Below are 24563 nucleotides of genomic sequence, written 5' to 3'. Positions count from 1 at the left end.
CCAAGCTCATCAGGGAGCCTGCTTGAGATTCTCTCTCTCCCTCTGCCCCTCCCCCAGCTTGTGTGTGTGCATTCTCTCTCTTTAAAAAAAAATCTTAAAAAATTACAAAGAAGTTTAAGGAAAACAAAACAAAAACAAAACCAACAACCAACTCTAGCAACAGCATAGCATTTACAAATGTTAAGGAACATGAGAGGTAAGGCTTCCTTTAGGAGTTGTATTGAGGCAGATTGAGGGAGGGAGAGCTCTTCAGGTGGTAGTCATGGCAGAGGAAAAGCTCCACAGGTGAAGATACTTGTAGGACACAGCAGGCAAATGGCCTTCATCTGAGAGCAGAGTGAGAGAAATTAAGGACTGATCAGTAGAGACCCCTGGGAGCCAAGGGGATGGAATTACATGTCATGTGGTAGGATGCAAGGGGTGAAAGTAATTTCCTCGGACTGGGAAATATCAAGAGATCTTACTGCCAGTCTAGAGAGGAAGGAGAGGGATGGATATGGGAGAGTCTGGAACCAGCAAGTCTGTTTACGACATTTTCCCAATGATCGTAAAAATCAAGCAAGCTACTCTGATAAGTATCAGAGAGATAAACAATGGTTTGGGCTTGACATTTCAATGGGTCAGGAAATAAATATGAGAGACTAGGATATGGGGAAAAACTGACAGGATGAGCCTATTTGAGGTAAGGAGAATGGAAAAATGCTGGGGGAGCCTGCCAAATTTCAGATGTTGATTGTCTATCCAAGAAGTACCTTTGGTAGGTAACTACAGTTGTGGTGAGTGTGCGAGTGAAGAGGAGTGGGCAGTATGTGTCATGTTGGGGGGAATGACAGGGCCTGGATTCATCAGCTCTGCTTCCCAAACTTGTCAGGCACCATTTTGTCATATCTCCCTCCATGCAACCTGTACAATTATTCAGAATTGACTTGAAATAAATTAGTCTTTAGGCAATAATTCTAGGAAATCATAGGTATGGGTGTTTTATATATTTTTTCCTGATATACACAAATATGTAGCTACTAAAATGTTCATCCTTAAACCCAGTAAAATCATCTTGCATGCCATAGAGGTATTCATCCTACACTTTGCAAAAACTGCCCTAAGAGAATAAGAGAAGTCACCACCAAGAGCCAGAACTCCAGGGTTGGTATCCACATAGACAAAGGAAGGGACTTTCAATGAGGAGACAGGGTCCTCTTGAGGAAGCAAGAAGAGCAGTCAAGAGGCTAAACGAGACAAGACACTTGCATTTGATAAGAAGCGGCCGCTCATCTCTGCAGCATGAGCACACCTATTCCAAGTGGAATATGAGAAACCATCCTGTAAGAAGCCAAGTCTGAACCAGTGGTTTAAAAATTGCATAGTGTGACCCATTCATGGGTAATGGAAGTAGTTTAATGGGTCAGGAGTAGCTTGGTTTAAAATGAAATGTCATAGAAATATGAAGTTGCATTGAGGGTGATCATCGTTTTCAAGAAAGCTGTCCTAATTATATATACATACACATGAGTCATGGTCAAGATTTTTTCCTTATTTTTTTCTTTTGGTCATAAAGTGGATGATAAAGGAAGATGGTGTATAACTCCTGATGCCCTGTGGGCTGAAAGATTTAGTCATATGTGTGGGACATGAGTCACAAGAAGGGTTGTTTGTCACTAAACACGATCAAGTTCCCCTTCACCACAGATACAGGAGCCAGTATTTATAAGGACTATGTTGGGCCTGAAGGAGAAATGATTTCTTTTTTTTAATTTTTATTTATTTATGATAGTCACAGAGAGAGAGAGAGAGAGAGGCAGAGACATAGGCAGAGGGAGAAGCACGCTCCATGCACCGGGAGCCCGACGTGGGATTCGATCCTGGGTCTCCAGGATCGTGCCCTGGGCCAAAGGCAGGCGCTAAACCGCTGCGCCACCCAGGGATCCCCGGAGAAATGATTTCAACTCATTTTTTAAAAAGATTTATTTATTTATGATAGACATAGAGAGAGAGAGGCAGAGACACAGGCAGAGGGAGAAGTAGGCTCCATGCCGGGAGCCCAACGCGGGACTCGATCCCGGGACTCCAGGATCGCGCCCTGGGCCAAAGGCAGGCACCAAACCACTGAGCCACCCAGGGATCCCCTCAACTCATTTTTAAGGCACAAGTCATAGAGTGAAAAGTTAGTCTGGACCAAATTCTTTCGACATGTCAGCAGGCACTCTTTATTTTTTTATATATTTATTTTTTTTTAGCAGGCACTCTTTAAAGGTATATTCGGGTGTGTACTCCACGAATCTGGGAGGAAACATGCATGTGCACACACATACACACAAAATGGGAGCGGCAAAGAATAAAGATGATTTAGTGTTTCTACTTTTTCTCAAACATGAAAAAATAATTTAAAAAGATTTTATTTATTTATTCATGAGAGACAGAGAGAGAGAGAGAGGCAGAGACACAGGCAGAGGGAGAAGCAGGCTCCCTGTGGGAAGCCTGATGTGGGACTCAATCCCGGGACTCCAGAATCAAGCCCTGAGCCAAAGGTTCAACCAGTGAGCCATCCAGGCGTCCCTCAAACATGAACAATTTATTTATTTTATTTTATTTTATTTTATTTTGATTTTATTTTTTATTTTATTTTATTATTTTATTATTTTATTTTATTTTATTTTATTTTTTTATTTTATTTTATTTTATTATTTTATTTTATTTTATTTTATTATTTTGAACAATTTTAAAGAAAACCGGTAATGGCTTATTATTTTCCTGCTGAAAAGTGGGTGACTAAGAACCCTTTCCCTCCAGGGAATGGCTTGCGTGTTAAGATTAGGACCAAAGAGGGGGACAAGGATATGGTCATAAATCCCATCTCAGTCCTCGTTTCTGTCAATAGCACTCTGAGAGATGTACGGATTGTGGCAATGCCTTGCAGTAGTAGCGAACACCTCCAGGTTATACTGGTGGTTCTCAAAGCGTGGCCAGAGGACTCTGGGAGGCGGGCGGCCTGCAACCTTTCCAGGGAGTTTATAAGGTCAAAATGTCTCATGATAACACTTAGGCAATATCTGCTTTTCCCCCCACCATTGTCTGTGCCCCATTGATGTCTGCACTCTGGAAAACTCTAGAACATCATCTTACACTGCACTGGTGGCAAATGACACGAACATTCCATGGTGGGGGAAATAAGCCAACTTCACTTAAGAGCATCCTTGAAGGCACGGTAAAACGTACGCATTTTAGGGGCGCCCGGGTGGCTCAGTCCATTAAGTGTTCCCCTCTTGATTTCAGCCCAGGTCATGATCTTAGGGTGGTGAAATCGAGCCCCGTGTCCAGCCACACGCTGGGCATGGAGCCTGCTTCAGATTCTCTCTCTTCCCTATCCCTCTGCCCCTCCTCACCAGCCCCCTCTCTTCCAAAAAATTTATTCATTTTATTAAATATCAATCCTTCAATATGTGTCCTTTCAACATTCTGTGCGAAGAAACAAGAAGGACACATAAAATACTCCTATTGCAAGCTGCAATATGATAGTCTTCTTGAGGAAAAGCCTGAGCCTGGTTGAGCTGCCTTTTTAATGAGACATCGCAAAACTGACAAACTGTGGTTTCAGGCTCGGGTATCTGGCAGACATTTTCCCCAAAATGAACAAAGGGAGCCTGTCACTTCAAGGCAAACAACTGACCACATTCGTTGCCAATGATGCAATTTTAGTTTTCAAGCAAAAGTTAGAATTTTGGAAAGGCTGCGTCTGCCATAATGAGCCCGACAGCTTCCCAATACTTTGAGACCTCTGCGAAGGAGATTGGTGGTGGTATTAGTACAGGTGATTTTGCTTTCTGGATACTGGGTAATGAAGTATGTCGACATTTGGAAGACCTGCATTAGTTAGCGACCCAGTATTTTCCAAATGACCAATGCATGATATTACAAAATCAGGCATGTGTTAGAGGACCACTCACAGTGCAGGAGAGATGGATAGATTTTAATGTAATAGGATACATTCTGTTAAGTAGGCCATGAAGATTCATTAATATGGCTTCAGATTCCACATTACAACAACTATCCTTTTAGAAACTACTACTCGTCAAGACGGCTAGCCACAATTTTCTGAAAATTGTGTGAGGCTGAAATTTCTTCACGTACTTTATCCAAAACAACAGATACATGGCAATAGAATGAATGCAGAGCAGACAGGAGAGTCCCACTATTCTTTCACCCAGGCCTTAAAAAGATTGGCAATAATGGAAAGCAACACCACTCTACCAGTTTTTTTTTTTTTAAATAATTTAGCAGTTTATTTTCTTTCTTTCTTTTTTTTAAAGATTTATTTATTTATTTATTTATTTATTTATTTATTTATTTATTTATTTATGATAGACACAGAGAGAGAGAGGCAGAGACACAGGAGGAAGGAGAAGCAGGCTCCATGCTGGGAGCCGACACGGGACTTGATCCCCGGACTCCAGGATCGCTCCCTGGGCCAAAGGCAGGCGCTAAACCGCTGAGCCACCCAGGGATCCCTATACCAGTTTTTTTGAATAAAAATATGTCTATGGTAATGTCATGAGCTTATTATTGATCTTTCAGAGAAATTAATAGTTTAAAAATTTCTTGGTTTTAATTTTCAATATGGTAAATGTCAATAGATGAGACCCACGCAACTAATAGCCCTCTGGGTCCTCACTAATACTGAGTGGAAAGGGTTCTGAGACCAATCCGTTCAAGAACAGCTGACTGCATGGCAGCCAGACCTAACTCTCAGACGCAACTGCTACACTCATAAAAATGAAAGGAAATGCCTGTTTCATCCTCTTCTCTGGAGTTAATGGCCTTGGATTGTGTTAGGTAGGCATTTCTTTTTATTTTTTTTATTGACACAGTCACTTTGATTGTTGAAAGAGAAACTCTTTATCGTCACAGCAGCGCCCAGGACAGCTACCATCCAAATCCACATTGCCTTTTATGAACCAACAAGTCCCATCCTTTTTTATCCCACTCATGTCACGCATCTTTTTTTTTTTTTTTTCAAACTACTATGAAGTTTGCTTGTTGGGGAAAAAAAAAAGACATTTGCTTTTTGCCGAAATACTTTTCAAAGGACGTATGTTTAAGGGCGAGGCATTTGCAGCTACTTTGGTGTTGACTCTGCTAACTCGTGGTGCCCAACAACAAGCTTACATAGCATCAAATTGACTTCCTGTGCAGAAGGTCAAGGCGACCACTCAGTGGCAGCCCCCCACCACTCCCATTCCCAACTGTCCACACAGTTACCTGCCTTCTGTGTTATGTCAACATTCAAGGTTTAACATTGTCATGACTCTGCAAATACTGTGCACACCAGGGCCAAGCTGTATCCTGTGCTGTAATCGACCTTCCTCTCTGTGCGATTCAGTGTTTTCTGGGAGTTAGGTTTCCTACGTGTCTATAACGAAATGATCCCCAAACTCTGCCAAAGCCAGAACTTTTCTCGAGGGGTAGTCAGGCTCCTAAGGTGATCCACAGGTGGTCCTTGGAGACGTTAATTAAGAGACCTCAGACTGATGGGTTTACCTCCCAGAAGTCAGAAGTCGAGAGGTAAAATTGAGTCGAAAATGCTCAATTTTCTCTTCTAGTGCATGGGTATGTGTGTGTGGATATAAATGTGTATCTTTTTTTTTTTTAATTTATGATAGTCACACAGAGAGAGAGAGAGAGAGAGAGAGAGGCAGAGATACAGGCAGAGGGAGAAGTAGGCTCCATGCACCAGGAGCCTGACGTGGGACTCGATCCCGGGTCTCCAGGATTGCGCCCTGGGCCAAAGGCAGGTGCTAAACCACTGCGCCACCCAGGGATCCTTGTATCGTTTTTTTTTTTTTTTAAGATTTTATTATCTATTCATGAGAGACAGAAGCAGAGACACAGGCAGAGGGAGAAGCAGGCTCTCTGCAGGGATCCCAATGCGGGAGTCCATCCCAGGACCCTGGGATCATGACCTGAGCCAAAGGCAGACGCTCAACCACTGAGCCATGCAAGCGTCCCGATATATATGTGTATCTGGCTTGCATACTTTTACTTTCCCAGAACTCTTGGTCTTGGAATATTCCTTTTCAATTTTTAGAGCCTCCTGTTCTTATTTCATGGCTGCAGTATCCTCTGCTCCCTTTTTTGCTATCTCAGATTTTCTTTTTTTCTGTTTGTATTTGTCTCTGTCTCTCGTAATAGAGGGATTCCTCAAATGCCTGGTTTTCTTTGGCTACATATTTAATAGGAAGGCCCTAAGAAGCTAGGTTAGGAGGTCTGTATGTGCAGGTGGGAGTCAGAGACGGGGGAACTTCACCATGGTGAGATGTAAGTGGCAAGCTGAAAGTCTGAGGGTCTGCAGATCTTTTCTCTAAAGAGAAATTCTCCCTCTCTGCGTGGCTGGTTGGTCATGAGAAAAGCCTGGCTGCCAAGGAGGCTGCCATTTTGGGAGCTGAGCAGGGATGCAGGGGGAGTTCATTAGTCCGAGTAGAGGCTGTTACTTAATCTCTATTTTCGGAACCCATCTTCCACGAGCAAGTACTCTTCTTGAGAGGGCAAGTATCTGGGATTTCTCTATGTTAACTTTCAAACAAATTGGCACCCTCGTCTTCAGAGATAACCAGTGCCTTCGAAGCAGAGTCCCCATGCTCCCATTCCATTTGAAAGTGAGTTTTTCAAGAAGAGCAATAATTAAAAATAGAAGCAGTCATCAAAAGAAGCTTTTAAATATAGCAATGAAGTCTTTATGGAAGCAAAAGAAAGCCAATAAAGGAATGTTGACGGGATCACAAAAGCAGCACAGTGTGGCTATAAATATCGCTCCAAAGCTTCTTGAGGTTACATGCTTGTTTATCGAAGGCCTTAGCCGGCACCTTTTTATTGCCTAGGCTCTAAAACCTGTGGCTTAGTCCCAGTATTCTATTCAGTTTAGAATTCTCCTAAAAAGAATGCAACTTGAAAATTTGCCTTGTTTTCCTATAGTGGCCCTAAATAATGTTTGAGGGTTCTTTTTTTTTTTTTTTTTTTAACAACCAATTACAAGATTTATTTTTAAAAAGCTTCATGATCCCCAGCAACATAGGACCTTCCCTCACCTCCCCCTCCTGGAACCAACACCAGCAACTTGTCACAGTGTCCCCGTGCCTGCTGGCTGGAAGGCTCTTGGGAAATGAGGCAACACAGGCCTGGAAGCAGCCAGGAGAACAGTGCTGCACCCACAGTACCGAAGCTGAGGAAACTCAAAGGCATGAAGCATTTTAGATTTTCAAAGCAGAACAGTTAGCCAGCATCAAAGGAAAAGGAGTCCACTTGAGACATCTGTAGCATGAAGGGGCAGGTTGCTGGGACTTGCCTTATTTCTCCCAAAGTCTGTCCTCCATCTGATGTCTGAGAGAGTGCTGGAGGCAGGAAATACAGACGGACAGGGGAGGAGGAGGAGGAGAAGCACCCAAGGAGCCCCAGATATGATACTGCTGTTGGGAATTCACTCATGAAAATGAAATATCCCCACATTTCACCTGGGGAGAGTTGCCCGATTTATCAGTATTACTCCAAAAATATGGGAACCGGTAATTATACTTTTCTGTTTCTCCTTCTGTGTTGTTTCAATGGGCATTCTTCAGAAAAGAACAGCAACAGTCTTATACTGGTAAAGGCGCCAGAGTAAGAGAAGTGAGAGCGCCCGTCTCCAGGCAGTCTTGCACCACCGTTTGGGAGGCACCAGGCCCACAAGCAGGCCACCAGGCATTGCTCTCCCCAGTTTCTCCTTTAAAAGGACTCATTTGGCCCTAGCCAATCTCTCCTATGAGTCATGAGCCGTCTACAGTGACCACTCCCCATGGCTGCACCCAAACATGCACTGCCTTGAACAGAGTATGTGCAAAGTAGCTCCACGGAGGAGAAACCCACAGCCATCACAGCAAGGAAGCTCCTCTTGGACTAGAACTTACTCCCTGACTGGCAGGTCAGTACAGGCAGAGAGGGTGGGCTCTGGAGCAAAGCGTCGAGGCCTAATCCTGGCTCTCTCCCTCGAACACGGTATGGATCTCTAGCACATTTGCCAGGCCCAGAGCCAAATGAAAACAAGGGGCCCCTTGCTCAAAAATGAAGAATTTCACGATAACAGCAGATAGAGCTCTAAAGCAGGAGGTGGTCCTTGTAAGCACAGGGCGACTGCACAGGACACACGCCCATGGAACTGGCTGCGAGAGATATGTGAGTTAGCTGCACACCAGCATTTAGCCAGAGCTCAAGAAATTATCACACCCCCACAGAGCCTCGACTTCAAGTCACACCATCTCGAACATACGATCCAAATGTGGTGAAAATCCAGCCACCTAGTTCTCTGTGATTATGGTAACAGACAAACCCAATTTTATAAATCTGATTAAGAGCAATCTGGCCAAGGGTGATACCCCTTTTTAAACCCTGGGATTTTTATCAGTGAATAAACTATGCTGACTAAAAACCCAGTCTCATCTGAAAGCCTGGGTAGCACCATATTGTGCTTCATTTTTGTGGATCAGTTAAAAAAAAAAAGATAAGCACATCCTTATTTATCATGGCCACGGAGAAATCCACGTGTTGTCTGATGAGTCAAGAGAAACTGGAAATAACTAAAAGTTTAAAACAGATGACAATACCAGATATGCCTCACGACTGTGCGGAAAAAACCACAGCTTAGTTCATATGCAAGTAGCTAAGTCCAGCAATACACTTGGCCAAGCATAGATCTTTGGAAGCTAGGATCCATGACTAAGGATCAAGAAAAGGGATGCCATGTCTTGGAGAGAATGTGTGAATCAAGCCAGCATCTGCTTTCTCTTTCATTGTGGTTTCCAGCCTTAGGAAGGGGAGGTGACTTGGGGCACGTGGCTGGCTCAGTGCATAAAGTGTGTGACTCTTGATCTCAAGGTCATGATTTCAAGCCCCATTTGGGCATGGAGGCTACTTAAAAAAATAAATAAAATAAATAAATAAAAAGAAAAAAGACTTAAAAAAAAAAAAAGGAAGGGGAGGTGACCTGGTTATATCGGGTGAGTGCCTTGATGCAAGTAACATCACGGAATCCAGAAGCCAAGTATGGGCAAAAATCTCCAAAGGGTATTATTCCTCAGGTGTTACTTTTTTCAGTTAAGATTTCTAAGACTAATGTCAGAGTTAAAACAGGTGCCCAAAGCATAGTGAAAATGAAGAAAGCAAATTGTGTGGTTGGGAATAAGGTGTATTTGACCTCAGAGCTCATGTCTTCCCACCTGTGGTGGTGCCAGCTGAGTCCTGGCTCTGCCACACGCTGGCTGGGTGTTCAGCCCTTCCCTCTCCGAGGCTCAGGCCAAGGTGTGCTGGGTGCCCGGTTCAGTTCTCAGCTCAGGCTGGGTCTGCTCTTTATTTATTTATTTTAAGATTTTATTTATTTATTCATGAGAGACAGGGAGAGGCAGAGACACAGGCAGAGGGAGAAGCAGGCTCCCTGCAGAGAGCCGGATGCAGAACTCTATCCCAGGACCCTGGGATCACAACCTGAGCCAAAGGCAGACGCTCAACCATGGAGCCACCCAGGTGCCCCTGGGTCTGCTCTTGATGTGGGGAGTGCTGTGTAGTAATGGGTAAAGAACACAGATCTCAAAGGTAGGTCTCCATGTGTACTGTGTCTCTACTTGTCATTAGTAGCAAAGTCTCAAGCAGATTACTTAATTTTTCTACATCCTGATTCTTAACCTGCAACCATGGAGATAATACTACCGGAGCTGGGAGAGACCTGCCTGGAATAGCGTGTGCCTGGCTGCTAACAGGCATCAACAAGTGGGTTTTGACTGCGTCCCTAATTTCATAATCTGTAAACCAGGCAGGAGAGAGGAACCATATCATGCTGTGAGTCCAGGAAGTCAAAGAACTTACATTTGCTGTAAGAAACCCACATGCCGAGAGGCACCTGGGATCCAGTCCTGCATCGGGCTCCCCACAGGGAGTCTGCTTCTTCCTCTGCCTGTGTCTCTGCCTCTCTCTCTGTGTCTCTCATGAATAAATAAATAAAATCTTAAAAAAAAAGAAAAAGAAACCAATGTGCTGAATGTCTATTTTTAAAGAAGGAATCATAAGCTATATTATATTCAAAGAATGGTGGATAAATTTGTTCCACAGATCCCAGAGCACCTCTTGTTGTCCTATGCACTCTCCAAATCCACCAAAGATCATTTTAAGATTGAAACTGACACTTTCGGGGGCAGCCCCAGAGGCTCAGCGGTTTAGCGCCATCTATGGCTCAGGTCGTGATCCTGGAGACCTGGGATCGAGTCCCACGTTAGGCTCCCTGCATGGAGCCTGCTTTTCCCTCTGCCTGTGTCTCTGCCCCTCTCTCTCTCCTCTCTGTGTATTCTTACGAATAAATAAATAAAATCTTTTAAAAAAAAAGAAACTGACACTTTCATATATTATTTGCCACCAAATGAGCCTTATCTAATCGAATACTGGGCAGAGAACACATGCAGAAACACTATGAAGTAGGATTATTCCAAACACACGAATGAGGAACATGTTCTAAGATGATCTTAACTAACCTGCAACTAGTATCATGAAGCATCTAGAACAGTGTGTTATAATCGTTCCATGAAGGTTATTTCTAGTGTAGATGACTACAGAGTTGGTTTAGAGTATCTCAACTGCTGTCCCTTTGTGGTAAGAACCAAACTGGAAATAAGGCACAGGATCTCCTAATTCCTGGTGAATGGTCTTCTGAGTCAATTCAAAATTTAATTCAGACTGCAGAAGAGAATTGAGGTATTATTGACGGTTGCAGAATTTCTGGTGCCATATTGATCTGCAAGAAGATCCCGCTCTAAGTGTTGGGGGGATCTGGTGACGCAACAATCAACCACAATCCAAACTCACCTGTTGCATTTGCTGTTGGAATGGAAATAAAATCTGACCTTATTCTGTGCACTTCACTATTCAAAGAAATACATTTGCAAATATAACTTGATCTCACATTCAGTCTTGGTGGCTTACTTAAAAAGCAGTCTCTTTATATTTTTGTTTTGAATAGACCTTCTTTTATTACTTGTGTTTGTTTTAACCAGGCAACGTATTCCATGCTCTACTTCAGTTTCTGCCTCCACCTATTTCTCAGAAAAACAACAACAACAATTTGACTTTGTTGAGGGGAGTATGAACACCCCCTTCCATTTAAGTCAGGTCAATGAGCTAAATGCTGGCGACGCTCTAAGTCCTTGGAGCTACTGCCTCTAAAAGCTCTTTATACTTGCTTTTACCATCTTATAAAAAGGCAGTGGATGAGTTTTTATGTTGACTTTATGGCCTTTCCTCTCCCACCACACGGATATCTTAAAGTTAGGGGCCCCTGACAGTCACTGTAGACGCATGCAAACCTAATGCATAAGTTCAATACCGCCTACAGTTTATGCCCAGTGGGAAATAGATGTTTAATTGACCAACTGTAAGACTGAATAAGTGGGCAGGCAGAACGATAACACAGACCCATCTATGGATACATGTCCCAAGAGCAGGAAGGATCATAGACTCTTTCTTGAGCCACTAACACCAGGTCTCTATTTTGAAGAGAAATTCTTTCATTATTTCAGCATGCAGTGCTATATACAACCTCTTGGGAGGCACAGTAGGAAAAATGAAATAAAATGAAAAATCCTGGATGAAAAAGTATGTTTTTTGATGTGTTCAAACATTGCTAATGGGAAATTATTTCTGCAATTCATTCTTACATTCTGGAAAAGAATAAACTATTTTGATATTACATCCCAATTCTAGCATCTTCAAATATGGGTGGTGAGCACATAAATTTGTGTTTGGGGATCCCCTCCCCTCCCAAACCAATTCTCAAATGCTAGACCTGATAAAAGTGAAAGTCCAGAAATAAGTCCAGGAACAAGGACAGATCTTAAAAATGGGAAAACATGTTCCTTTCATTCATCTGCTCACCCGACTCCTCCAAAGGGCAGCTGAGTCCTCATCTGGCAGGCAAACAGCTCCAGAACCTCTGTGGCCTCCGGGTCCCGAAATGTTGTATACTCGGTTTCTTAAAAGAATCTGACCGCTAGTGAGTAAGTCTCATGAAATTGTACTATCTTTTATCCAAATATCATGACAATCTCTGTCCAATGGCTTCTGGTATGTCAAACATGCTCTCCTCCAGGCTATCTGTAATGTCTCAATTAGGGATTAGACCCAAGGGTCAGCTTCATAATTTGAATAAAGTAATATTTGATATTGTGTGACCACCAAATTTTATGAAGAGGACACCTTTATTTTTATTTATTTATTTATTTATTTTTTAAGAGGACACCTTTAAAAATGACATCCTCCTGACGACCCAACTATGTACATTGAAGATGGGGTCTGGTTATAACATGAGTGGAAAGCTCGGTTGCTGCGCAGTCTTGCCACTGCCTTATGTTTGTCACATGTCCACAGCCATGGTTGCAAACAAGGGTACAACAAAGTCCAAACAACATACAACGTGGAACAATTTAAATGTCTTGGCATGGCAGGACTGCCCAAAGTTTTTATTCTCTTTGTGCTTTTCGTTTTTATAATCAGAGGAGTGTTACGATTTTAAAAATTTCTAATTTTGAAAATGACAAAAAATTTACATTCTTAACCATTTTTAAGCACATGGGTCGGTCGTGTTAAGTACACACACATGATTGTGCTGCCAGCAATCCCCAGGACTCCCTCATCCCAGAGGAACGCTATTTTTAAAAGAGATAATCAAATACTTCTCCAGATGGACCTCATTTTTCAAATTAAACACAAAGATGGTCAATGGAACGGTCTAATCAGACTAAACCAAGATAATCGAATAGCCTTACCAATTTGTGAATGAACATAACGATAAGCAATGGGCTTTTAATCTGCTTTTGATACAGTGTGGGAAGAGGTCGTTGGCCGAGATGTAGGGATCATGCTGAATTTTCTCTGTGTAGCTCCTTAGAGAGTTGTTACTGAAATGCCTCATGATGAGCAGATTTCCTTCTTACTCAGGACTCAACGCAATGGTGCTCTGGGGTTCTGTGCTAAGCCTCGGGAATAGCGGGGAAGATTGTGTTCAACACACAGCCTCCAGGAGCAAGTCAAGCACCGCTAGGGAATTCAGGTAGTCACTCATTAACAGGTTATGCACTGGAGCTTCAGAGAGAGGCCGGAGGAGGCTTGTTCTAAACTTTTCCACCATTTCAGCAGCTAATTTCTATGGAGTCATTCAGCAACACTATTAATACTGGTATTAAGGTCTGTGTCACTGCTGTACCAACGACACTTCACCTGGCCAAAGTTAATGCTTTTCCAAGTGCTGTCAGAGGACAATCCTGGTTCTGAGCTGAAGGAATTCCCATCTAAATGCAAATTGACACCAGCCCGTCTAGAATTTCTAGAATGTATGAGCAGATACAGTCATTTTTCCATCATCAAACGTTCGGCCCCCAAAATGCATTTTCATACAACTGTATTGGCAAGAAGTGTCCCTCATTAGAATGAAATCATGCTTGCTTTCTTCACTGTACCAGTAGCTCCGTAGGTAAGGGTGTTCAGTCTTGATTTCTTTGATTTAATGCATGATACATAAATGGGACAAAAAGAATCATTTTTCAAACCACTGCTTTTCCCCTCCAGACTTACATATCAGGCTCCTGGGGGCCTCTATTTGATGTCCCAAAAGAATCAAAGAAAGTGTGACCCAAAGGGAGCTTAACTTTCATTCTGAGATCTACTTCCCTTCCTAATTCAAGGACACTGCCATCCATCCTTTCATGCCAGAAACAGAAGAATCACCTCGAGCCCTCCTCCTACACACTGCATACCTGGGTCTCACCCAGGCTGGCTGATTTTATCTGCTACATGCCTTCATAATTAACCCCTACCTTTTAGTCTACACTCCTCTGGCCTTAATTCAGCCCTTTGTTGTGTCTCCTGAACAACTGTTGTCCTTTCTTTAGTGGTCTGCTTGCTTAGTCTTCCAGAGGCTTCCTCTAGTCTCTTGCCTGCCACTGGAGTAATCCTTCTATTAAAATGCGGGGCTGTGGGGTGCCTGGGTGGCTCAGTTGATTTTGGCTCAGGTCATGATTTCAAGGTCATGAGATGTAGTCCTGTGTCAGACTCTGCAATCAGTGTGGAGTCTGCTTGAGAGATTCTCTCTCTCCCTCCCCCTCTACTCCTCCCCAGCTTATGCTCTCTCTCTCTCAAATAAATAAATGAAATCTTTGGGAAAAAAAAAAAAAACCTCACAGCCAACCAACTCATTCCTCTAACCCGCTGCCAAGGCAGGCAACAAAGACTTTTTGCATTTGCATCCTTTCCTCCCTCAAGGAGATGAAGGGTCGATGAATAAGGGTCCTTCCATCTTAAATTTATATTACCTTAAATCTCCTCAATTCAGTCCAGTAGCAGACTGTAGGACATTATAACGCTCTGAGGATAAGGAGAAGGCAGGTCCCTCAGTCCTAACTTTTTAGGATTACCTGCCAGTTCGCCAACTTGATGGCCGGTCTGATTGCTGGGACTCTGGCGGGCAGGCCCTATGACTAACTTCCCTTCTGCTCTCCCACGGAACTGGCTCTACTGCTGGGCTTTAGTGGGGCAGGGCTCTACTGCTGGCCTCTTGCCTTTCTGGGGACAAGTCTCACCTTGGCACTTTGCATGGGATGGCCTATTAATTAATGAGATGCAGTAACGGAAGACTCTGGCACAGATCAGTCAGGAGCTGGCAAGTTTTTTTTTTTTTTTCCTGAAAAAAGACTAGATAATAAATATTTTGTATTTTGCGGCCATCTGGTCTCTGTTGCAACTACTCACCTCTGCTGTTGTAGCATGAAAGCAGCTACAGATGATGCATAGATGAATGGGCGTGGCTATTGTATTAATAAAACTTTAAGTACAGAAAGAGATGATGGGCCAGGTTTGGCCCCAGGGCCAGCTCTTGAATTAGGCATATGTGAGCTAAGATGCTGAGTCCGTGTGTGATGGGTGGGCTGAGAAGCCTGGACTTCTCTAGAGGCCGTATGAAATCATACCATGAACATGGGCTTTGGAGATCAGCTTCCTTGGTTTAAGACTTGACTTCTGTGTTGGCTAGCAATGCAGCTTTGGGAAGCTTACTCAGATGCTCTCATTGATCCTCTTGTAAAGCCTGTATCTTTGGAGGATAGAGGGGTGGGTAGAGAAGGTGGAAGCCTTGGGAACCTGTACATCCCCTTCCATCAGCACATTCACATGCTCAGGCCATGCCCATCTTTGAGAGAAATGCCCTCTGCCTACCCAGCTCCCTCACGGCTCCTCTTTACTCCAAATTTCATGACAAAGATGCCTCCATCGACCCTTTGTCACCATGCACTTGCCTAGAGGTCCCTGGAAGGCTAGCTTCTGCCCTGAGCTTAGAGAGAGCTGTGATCAAGATGGTTTCTTCAACAAGAGATATAGTTAGTCAAGGCCTGTTGCATAGTTAGGTGACATCCTTGACAATAGCAGCCCAGGGAAGGAAAAGCTAATTGCAACATTTTCCACCTCCAAGAAGAGGTGCTATCTGTAGATCACCCTGAAAACTTCCAGGGAGCATCCCAATGCCATGTGATGCCAATATTTGAACCACTGCCTTATCCAAGGTTGCTTCTTTTGGGTGGAAAAGTTCAAGATGAGTCCTAAAGTAGCTGCAGTCATGATGGTTGATTTCACCAACAGAGGGGTTGGCTCTATCAACCAAGACATCAAAATAACTCACTGTGGGAAATTTACATTTGTATCCCTGTCATCATGATGTCGAGTGCATATCTCCCATCTGTTAGGCTGTGGCTCCTGGGTGAGGAGGTGGAGGCACTCCTCAGCTGCTCTAGCCTCGGGTTCCGGCTCCATGGGACCTGCTCTTGCTGAGACTCCTGAGGCAGAAATGATCTCCACTGTCCTCAAACACTCAGTACCTAACATGCTGCCAGGCACATGACAGGATCTTATGAAACAACAGTTGAACGAGTCATTTCCCTCATGGGCCCCTGGGGAGGTGACAGAGGTAGGCCATATGACGAATTAAAGAAAAATTGAGGATAAAAAGATGCAACATCCTTTCCTGGAGCTCAGCTACCCTGGGGAACAGAATAAATAAGAATCCGAAAGACCCAGGCCAGTGCTCAGAAAAACAGGCTAAGCTCTCAGCCAAGTACATCTCTCTTATTTGGGCTCTGCCTTCCTCTGCTCATCAAGTCATGATTCTACCAGGGCAGGGACACAGGAAGGATGCCAATTATAATACCTTCTTTTGACAGCTAGGAGAGTAGATATTCTCCACTTGCCTCTTCAACACACTGGCAACATTTGTGTAAGCAACAACTCTCACGATAGCCAATCCTGTTATGAATCGGTTCTCTCTGGTGCTCCTACTCCTTGACCCAATGTGAAATTTTCCCAAACTATTTTTAAAATATCTAATCTGTTGTGAGTAACAGACTATGGAACTGTTAGTTTGCCATTTCTGAGCAGATAATTTTAACACCAATTAGCTTGTAAATTGATATTTAAAATGGTAGACAGGAATATAAAAACAAAACAGTGCCTATTAAAATCTTATCTATTCCTTAATGTCAAGTGATTTGACATATTTTTAGATTTTGGGGGACACCTGGGTGGCTCAGCGGTTGAGCACCTACCTTTGGCTCAAGGTGTGATCCTGGGGTCCTGGGATTGAGTCCCACATCAGACTCCCTGCAGGGAGCCTGCTTCTCCCTCTGCCTGTGTCTCTGCCTCTCTCTGTATCTCTCATGAATAAAGAAATAAAATCTTAAAAAAAAAGTATTTTTTTAAAAAAGTATTTTTAGGCTTTTAAAGTGCTTTCCTATCTTAAAAAATAAAAAAGGTAATTATTCCAAATAACGATCTTGAAAGACTGGTTGGTGATTTCCTTCCAAATATTCATAACTGGGAATACCAGGGATCTCAGAGATTGATTCAGTGGTAAGTTGGTCAGTGTTTAAAAGAACCCCAACCTTGTGAGTTTATTATCTATTGAATTCAATTAATTATATATTATCTCCCCCACATACATGATAAAACAAGTATAAGTTATCTTTTGATATGTAACCAATCACCCAAAACTCAGTGGCTTAAGAGAATAATAGTAACTATCTGTGATAGACTGAATTGTGTCCCTCCACCTCTAGACTTATAGGCTGAAGCCCTTGGACCCCAGTGTGACAGAACTGTGAGCCAAATAAGCAGCTGCCATCATAAGTTTTGGTGAGGTTTGTTATGTGGCAACAGAAGAATGGGTACAGCACCCAAGTCCAGATCCTGGACTTCTAGCCTCCAGAACTGTGAGAAATGATTTCTTTCTTCCTTTTTTTCTTCCATGCAGGGAGCCTGACATGGGACTCGATCCCAGGACTCCAGGATCATGCCCTGGGCTGAAGGCAGGAGCTTAAGCACTAAGCCACCCAGGCGTGCCTCTTCCTTTTTCTTTTTGAGGACTTTTAATTTATTTATAAGAAAGAAAGAAAGAATGCGAGCAAATGTCAGCAGGGAGAACAGCAGAGGGGGAGGGAGAAGCAGACTCCCCACTGAGCAGGGAGCCCCACATGGCTGAAAGCAGATCCTTAACCAACTGAACCACCCAGGCACCTTGAGAAATGAATTTCTGTTAAGCACCCTAGTTTGTGGCATTTTGTTATAGCAGCTATAGCAGAATAAGACAATATTTCTTATGGTTTCTGTGAGTCAGCGATTCACAAGCAGTTCAGATGGGTAGTCCTGGATCTCTGGTATCAGCTGGGGCTGCAGTCTCACCTGAAGACTTGAGTGGGGCTGGAGGTTTCATGTCCGTGGTGGCTCACGCCTGCTACTGGGGAGTTGGTGGTGGATGTTCGCTGGGGCCTTAGTTCCTCTTCCCTTGGGCCTAATAAGACCTTTTTTCATTCATCCCCAACCAACCATGCTGAATCCTTTTCTTCATATTAAATACATGTTAAATATATCCTATTTAGTTTATATGTTAAATTTAGTTAATATATTACATATTAAATATATAAGAAGAAATATTTAGTTACATGTTAAATATATCATAGTTTAGTTACATGTTAAATACATCATAAGAAGAAATGTGATACTCTTTACTTTCACCTGTCAGAATTTTGGGATTGTAAATCGAAAAAATAAAATAGAGAATAAGTCCATGTTTAAAGGCTGTGATGTACTACTCAGATCCCCTTTCAGAAGTGAAGGGTTTGCCCCTCAGCTACTGGGAAGCTGGCAAGCAATGGCCCTCAACTTCTGGCCAGCACTGCCCTTGGCTGAGGAGAGTTACCTTGCCCATGGTTAACCCTGTTCCAGGAGAGCTGCCATCTAATGACTGGTTGATGCAAGGATAGAAAGGCCTGGCTCCTCTGCCCCAACTTGGGACAAGTCTGGGGAACCACCCCAGCTTTCATGCTCCCTGAGGGTCTGTTGAGGACCTTGTGGAGACAGCACGGCATCACGGCTTCTCCCACAGACCCTCCTCCCTCCTTATTTCCTCCCTCAGGCATCAATCCCCAGAGTGCTTCCTCATGAACATCCTGCACATTAATTTCTGTCTAGAATCTGCTTCTCAGGAAACACAAGCTGTAGCAGCCACTTTTTCAAGGAATTACTCTCAGAAGAGTTAACATCTAAATTAGACTCCTTATATAGAGATAAATGAACCTCTAGACTCCAGTATGCTGTGTTCAGCTGCAGACGCAGCTGTTGAAATCAAGTGATAAGACGTGAGGTAGATCTCAAAATTGGCCCACACCCTTCACCTCTTCCTGTCTCCATGCTCTCTGCAATGTGACTTTGTCACTTCTGCTTCATTCTGTTGGCCAAAGCAAGCAAAAAAACCCAGCCTAGCTTCAAGGGGAGGGGAAACAGATTCTATCTTGGGTAGGAGTTAGTGTACCGGTTCTAAGCCAAGGCCTCTATAAGACTTGCATATACTCCCATGCCTCTTGGAATCATGCCACTGTCATAAGAACAAGTCTGGGATAGCCTGCCAGGGGAGGACAGACCACATGGAATGGAGGTGAGACATTCCAGCTGAGGCTGCTCTGGGCCAAGTAACCTGGTAAGTGACCAAAGACGTGTGAGTACGCACAGCCAAGACCAGAAGAATGCCCAACCCAAATTGATGACCCACAGCATCGTGAGCTGAATAAACAGCTGCTGTCTTAAGTTTTGGGGAGTTTGTTATGTGGCAATAGAAGAACAGGCATGGTACCCAATCCTGTTGGATACAGGAATCAACCAGGAAGAGAAGAAGAGACCCTGAGCCATGACAGATGCCTTGGGTTCCATCACTGGCTCAGGGGCTGCTGCGAATGGCTCAAACCTGCAATCTTCTTACAGGATCATCCTTGGGGGATGGATGCCATCCCAGCATTTCCCTCCACCTGGGCATCCCATAGCTAATGGCTGTTTGGTGTGAGGGTCAAAAGCCCAGCCTCCTTGCCTCCAGACAGGGAAAATTCTGGTGCAGTTTGCACTCCAGAGCTCCCCTGTTGTCGGCTGAGGCTACATCTCATCCCAAACCACAAAGTCGCCTTCCTTCTTCTCTCCTCTTGTACCTACAGGTTTATTCTGAACACTCTGTAATAAAGCAACAAACTTGCACCCCAAACCCCATCTCAGACTGTTTCTGGGGACTCTGACCCAAGACATAGGTCAAGAGTGAAATCCCTAGAAGAGAAAGGGGAGGATCACGGGAATGGCTGTTATGGAAAGGGAACCAGAAAAGTACCAATCACTTGAATACCTTGACATCAAATTTTTCAATGCATGGAACATGATTCTTCCACTGTCCGAGACAAAAATCTCCTGCCACCCAAGGAATTGCACCCATTTCCTTGATGAGCAGAACGTAAGGCTCACTTTTACTCTTCGGTCTTTTACTGATTACTCCTTATTAATCCTGTCCCGATTAGAGTTTCAACTTAGGGCAGCCCGGGTGGCTCAGCGGTTTAGTGCCGCCTTCAGTAGTTCGTGATCCCTGGAGACCTGGGTTGGAGTCCTGCATCGGGCTCCCTGCATGGAGCCTGTTTCTCCCTCTGCCTGTGTCTCTGCCTCTCTGTGTGTCTCTCATGAATAAGTAAATAAAATCTTAAAAAAAAAAAAGAGTTTCAACTTATTCCCATTTATAGGAATTCCCATCACTTCCATTCCAACAGTGGCTGCCCCATCTCCTCCCCTCCACGTCAGGATTCTTGAGTTGTCTACACTAGAGATCTCTGCTTCTTTACCTCTTCACCATTCAGCCCACATTCCGTGGCTTCTGTACTTGACCACTGTATTCCTGCCAATGTCACCAGTGCCGACCTCAGGCCTTACATTCCAGGCCATTTTGTTGTATTTGACATCACTGGTAACTCCCTCCAAAGGCGTGAAATACAATGAAGCACATTCCTTTTGCCTCTGTCGTACTGTGTTTGCCTGTGTTGCCAACCTAATCTCAAGGCAATCCAGAATCCTTTTCTTTTGTTTGTGCCTGAAATGTCCATGTTTTTCTGGCTCTCTTCTCACCTACCAGATATTTTTCTGGATTATTTCATCTACGATCATGGCATAAATTACCATTTATTCTGATGATTTTCAGTCTTAATTTCTAGCTCCAGATGCACATACCCAATTGCCCTTTGGATACCTCCTCTTGAAATGTTCCATGGGCACCTTTTTATACCACCACCACCCGAACACACATATGCACACACACATGCCCCATGTGTGCTCACACACATGCACACATACATAGCCTGCTCCTCTTCCTCCCTTGTTCCCTATCCAAGTGAGTGCAACTACCATTCATCTAGTTTCCTGAGGCAAGACTTCTGAAATCACCCTTGATTCTTCTCTTTCCCCCTCAACCATTCAATCAGAGCATTCCAATTCCTTTAATTCAACCTCTTGAATAGGTCTTTACTTCTTAACACTGGTCCACTTTGTTCTACTGTTAGCTGCCACCAGGCTGAGATAATTTCATGCTGTGTCATGTCTGAATTCCTGTCCTACTTGAATCCAATCTAGTTTCCACATGTACCCAGACAGAGCATCCTAAAATGCAAAGCTGATTATTGCTCTCAGCTGAAGAAAAGTCCACTTCCTTCCTCTGGGATTGGCTCTTCCACTCACTCAGACTGGACTGGGTGTTTTCTCCCATGATAACTACACAGGTTCTAGCAAACTCTGTTGTAATTATTTACCCACCTGCATCCCCCAGATAGATGAATCTCCCTTCTTTGTTCAACCAGTTATTAGCTATTTCTTGAAGCCCTCCAATATATAATGTGCTGTTAATCAAGTCGTGAAAAGGACAAACATGTCCCTTCCTCACACATTTGTCACCTGCTCACCCTTTCCAAACACAGTTTCTGGCACATAGCAGTTGCTTAGTAAGTATTTGCTGAGTAAATAAATGGTAAAATAAATACTTTCTACCACAGACTAACTAATTACCCTACCCTCATTCCAATTTTAGAATAAAATTCATGAACACACATTTTATAAAAGTGATCTTCAGAGTCAATGTTTATAGAAAGTCTCTTTTTGTTCCAAAGGGCAGAAACAAATTATATCTGAATGTTTTCAGGCTGACAGAAGTCTTTAAGCAATCACATCTCTCCAATGAAGATTATGCTGGGAGCCAAATTCATGAAATCAGCCAAGCTCTTAAGGAACTGAATACCTAACTTAAAGAGGATCAACATAGCCTGATGACAAAGAAGCACATTTTGTATGAATTTGAAATGAACACCAGCCCTGTTGCTAAGCAGGACCCAGCCCAGTCATGGCTGCAGGGCCCCATGACAAGGGCCCCTGGATGCCTCTGGTGATAAACCTTACCCAGGGGATCAGGCCTGTCTAATGTCAGCGAGCCAGTGTCTTCTGATTGTGAACGTATCATTTCAGAACATAAGTGGGGAGCCTCTGGTGATCACCCTGACTTTCTGAAGCTCACACTACATAAACACTGTAGTCTTGCCTGAGTCACCTTTTAAAAAAATTAGAGTGAAATATACGTAATATAAACTTTACCATTTTAACCATTTTGAAGTGTATGATTCAATGGTATCCAGTACATTCACCCTGTTGTGCAAGCATCACCCATCATCTTCAGAACTTTTTCATCTTTTCAAACTGAAACTCTTCCCCATTGAATGACAATGCCCCATTCCTCCCCATCCAGCCCCTGGCGCCCACCATTCTATTTTCTGTGGCTGTGAATCTGACTACTCTGGGGGCCTTGGACATGTGGAATCACACAGCATTTGTGCTTGTACAACTGGCTTATCACTCAGCATAATGTCCCCAAGGATCATCCATGCTGTAGCAGGTGTCAGGACTTCTTTCCTTTTTAAGGCTGGGAAAGATCCCATTGTATGGAATACCCACACCTTGATTCTCCACTCAGGACATCTGGATGGTTGCTGAAATGCTGGCCGTAGGCATGGAATTGCAGGCCCTGACGAGGACATGTGGCGTGTCCATCGCTGAGTATGGGATACTGCTGAGGACACTTCCATGCTGGCCCCAGAACCACCTTAGACATCCTGGAAGGACTCAGGCTTCTTGGCCTCAGCCATGGGCTTCTTAGTGGTGTGAAGCTTACACAGCTCAGAACACCACTTCCCCAGTCAATGGCACACGAAAAAATTGACATTGGACTGAGAGTGCTCTCTGGATTCTCTCTTATTTAAATTCTGTAAGGCAAGCACAAAACTTCTACAATCACAGACAACCCTTATGGCTGTCACCATCACTTCCAGTGACCTAAACCGCAAATAGCTGCTCTCTCTTCAAATCGGTGTCTCTTCCTGAATGGGGTTATTCTATCCAGTATCACTAATCAATGAGAAAAAGCCAATATTTTGAGACGTTTATGTCTCCTTTATCCTCAGAAGCCTCTCTGCTGGCCCTCCCCGCTGCTCATGGTCCCCACGGGCTCCTTCTGCCCCCGATTTCCTAGCCCACAGGCCTCTGGTAGGTTTGGCACAAGGCTGGAGGGAGGGAGAGGCAAAGATGCCAGGATTTCTAGCCCTCAGCCTCAGAGGAGGCATCTCTGGCCAGTGGCTGCTTCTCCTCTGTGGCTCCTACTCCTGCCAGGCAGAACCACAGGTTTCTACTCCCATTGGGTGGGCACCAGTCACATCACTGCCTCTCATTGCTCCTTTAGCCCTAGAGGTGTAGTGGCTTCCTGCTTTTGACAATCTGGGTTGCCTCACCATTCCCTTTTTGGATTCTTTTTGTTCCATTATCTCTATAACCAAGTCTCCCCTTGTTGGATGCACAGGAGAGCCTTTCTAGATCTTTTCTCATTCCCATCCAAGAACACGGATGACCCTCCTCCGAGGCCCAGAGCTCTCCAGGGTCAAGCTGCTCCTCATCTGGACTCTTCCTCTGCTTCCTTGCCATCCTGTTTCCAGCCCACTTCCTAGTCTGACGCTGGGTTCCTGACCCTCCGAGGTGCCCGCGGCCCTCCTCCTTCTCCATGCTGCATGTCACCTCATTCCCACCCAAGTCATGGCTAGTTTTCTTCTCTGGAAGGCTCTCCCTTCACCTCTTCCTTCATTCAAACCCTACCACTTATGCAAGGCTCAGCTCCCCGGGCACTGCAGCAGCGGGGCCATCACGGCCCTCACCAGACCAGTGTTTCCCTTCCCTACTCCTCTAGTGTGGACCACCTGCTCACTCTCCACTCCCCACCCAGCCTTCTTTCTGCTTTTACTTAATTGTTTCATCTGAATGTTATTCTGTTCCCAGTAAGACTGGAATCCCCAGAAGGTAGAAACAAGAGCTTGCATCTGACCTCTTGGCATCTAAAACAACACTCTGCAAAACATACATCTCACAAAGTAATCACCAAGGGAGCACGGAGAATGGTGATGGCATGTTCTCTGCATGACAAACACATCTTTCCCTCCAAAGATAATGACTCTTATGGTTGGATACTGTCTTCCAAAAAGCTATGGTGAAATCTCAGCCTCTGATGGTTGTGAACGTGACCCTGTTTGGAAGCGAGGTCTTTGTGGGTGTGATCAAGTGAAGACAAAGTCCTATTGGAGTAGGATGGGTCCTAATCTGATATGAGTGGTATCATTATGAGAAGAGGAAAATCTGGCCACACACCCAGAAACACAGGATCCACAGCCACGTGAGGACAGAGACTGGTGTGATGCTACCACAAGCCAAGGTACACCCAGGGCTCCCAGAAGCTGGAAGAGCCAAGGAAGGGTCCTCCTCCCCAGAGACTCTGCAGGGAGCACAGTCCTGCCCAAACCAGGACTTCAGATCTCCAGCCTCTGGAGCTATGAGGCAACAGCTTCTGGTTCTTGTAAGCACCCCACCCCCTGCTCATTTCATGCCACTTTGGTCCAGCAGCCCCAGGGAACGACTACAGCAACTGAATCCAATAGTTCCAACCACATAGATGGACTTCAGGGACATGGTTCTTCTATCCCTGCTCGCACGTTACTCAGAGGAGCCTGGCACGGACGGAGAGCATGTCCACGCTCCGGGCCCACTGTGCTTATGCTGAGCGCACAAGCCCTGCGGCTCAGCCAGCTTCCTTC

The 24563-nt window shown here is 44.3% G+C and overlaps 1 protein-coding gene across 10 annotated transcripts in view; it reads right to left on the bottom strand.

Annotated features, from left to right (window-relative positions):
* Positions 1-24563, bottom strand: part of PRKAG2 (protein kinase AMP-activated non-catalytic subunit gamma 2) — a 268736-nt gene that overhangs the window by 71412 nt on the left and 172761 nt on the right. The window lies entirely within an intron of this gene.

This window comes from Vulpes lagopus, chromosome 4, assembly GCF_018345385.1.
Source record: "Vulpes lagopus strain Blue_001 chromosome 4, ASM1834538v1, whole genome shotgun sequence".
NCBI classification, from domain to species: Eukaryota; Metazoa; Chordata; class Mammalia; order Carnivora; family Canidae; genus Vulpes; species Vulpes lagopus.
The sequence above is the reverse complement of the archived record's forward strand: the minus strand, read 5'-3'. Positions and strand labels throughout refer to the sequence as shown.